The 1856-nt window shown below is 45.3% G+C and overlaps 1 pseudogene; it reads right to left on the bottom strand.

Annotated features, from left to right (window-relative positions):
- Positions 1–464: 464 nt before the first annotated feature.
- LOC136389543 (large ribosomal subunit protein uL30-like) lies at positions 465–1596 on the bottom strand (annotated as a pseudogene).
- Positions 1597–1856: the final 260 nt, after the last annotated feature.

Here is a 1856-nt window from a genome sequence, read left to right as displayed (position 1 = left end):
AGAGAACCAATGAATGTGTTCATATAAACTCAATAACGGATGGATTTTCATGAGAAATAGAAAATGCACCTGGCATTGTTTGAAGAGCTGTTGTAACAAGAGTCCACTGTTAGAGCATAAGAGAAAAAAAAAGCCAAGTTGGGTAGGTGGGAGGATATGAAAGATCTGTTTAATACCTTAATTAAAACATACTCTTTGGACCGTCCACTGTGCAGATTTCTATCTGGTCAGCCTTTAGTTACATAATGGACCCTTAATGCGTTGTCTTCACCAAGCTCTACAGCTACTTGGAACAATGCTGTTCTCCAGGGGTTTAGTATGATCGAATCGTGGCCATTCTTCCCACTCTCTTTCAGAAATCTTGTTCTTTATCTTTTCTCTCTCTCTTTTTTTTTTACAATTTTAAAGCCATCACTTAATTATTTATTAACTGACCAGATTACCAAAATAACCATGTAGATACCTTAGTTCATCTTTCTGATAAGCCCATTGATCTGGACTTCCCTGTGGCCAGCATTTCCACCTTCTATAAAATGAGTGGTCTTTTTCTTCATTCCACCTCATGGAGAAGATCATTTGAAGGGCCACAGGAAGTAGCTTGCCTCTTTGTTTTTATTTATTTATTTATTATAGAAACAGAGAGTGAGTCAGAGAGAGGGATAGACAGGGACAGCCAGACAGGAACGGAGAGGGATGAGAAGCATCAATCATTAGTTTTTCATTGCATGTTGCAACACCTTAGTTGTTCATTGATTGCTTTCTCATATGTGCCTTGACCGCGGGCCTTCAGCAGACCAAGTAACCCCTTGCTGGATCCAGCGACCTTGGGTTCAAGCTGGTGGGCTTTTGCTCAAACCAGATGAGCCCATGCTCAAGCTGGCGACCTCAGGGTCTCGAACCTGGGTCCTCTGCATCCCAGTCCGACGCTCTATCAATTGTGCCACAGCCTGGTCAGGCAGCTTGCCTCTTTGAAGCGTTTTCTAAGAGTATAGATCCCATGAGTTAGATCCTCCATGTAGATGATGGCATATTTACCAACAGATCAAGCAATCGATGTATTATTCATCAGAGCAATTAGTTTTTTGTTGATTTTGCTATAACCGCACTTGTAGATCAATTCACTTACTGACTTCAGGTTTGGGTACCCCCCCATGCAATATATGGTTCCACGATCCTCAACATGTTCATCAAACAAAGCTTTGTTGAGCTTCAGGAAGGTGCTGTTGAAGGTCTGACGCAGGCGCAGAAGCTGCAGCACCGTGAGGACCTTTAAGCTCACACCATTAATGCCTCTGATCCTGATGACAAATGCCAATTTGGGTTCCTCAGGCACATAGAAGTTGCCAGCCTTTCTCGCCATCCTAGCGACTCGAATCTCAGTTCGTACTTCCGCCTGTGCGCCTTGTGATAGTGCTTAGCTTTTTCATAGATGAGCTGCCTCCTGGCCTATCCGAGCATATTTTGGGCAAACCTCTTTCTCAGACACCTGATCTTCAGCTCTGCGAAGTTCCTTTGCTTTTTCTCCAGGGTTGCTGACATAGCAGGAGCCTTCAACTCTCTGGCATTAGCATTCTTCTTCTCTTCTGTGCCTTCCATGGTTCCACCTGGAAAAAAAAAAAAAGCCCTTGTTCTTTTTTTTTTTTTTTCATTTTTCCGAAGCTGGAAACGGGGAGGCAGTCAGACAGACTCCCGCATGCGCCTGACCGGGATCCACCTGGCATGCCCACCAGGGGGCGATGCTTTGCCCCTCTGGGGCATTGCTCTGTTGCATCCAGAGCCATTCTAGCGCCTGAGGCAGAGGCCACAGAGCCATCCCCAGTGCCCAGGCCATCTTTGCTCCAATGGAGCCTCGCTGC

The sequence above is a fragment of the Saccopteryx leptura genome, chromosome 1 (genome assembly GCF_036850995.1).
Source record: "Saccopteryx leptura isolate mSacLep1 chromosome 1, mSacLep1_pri_phased_curated, whole genome shotgun sequence".
NCBI lineage: Eukaryota > Metazoa > Chordata > Mammalia > Chiroptera > Emballonuridae > Saccopteryx > Saccopteryx leptura.
Note: the sequence above shows the minus strand (reverse complement) of the source record. Positions and strands in the feature narration are given on the sequence as shown.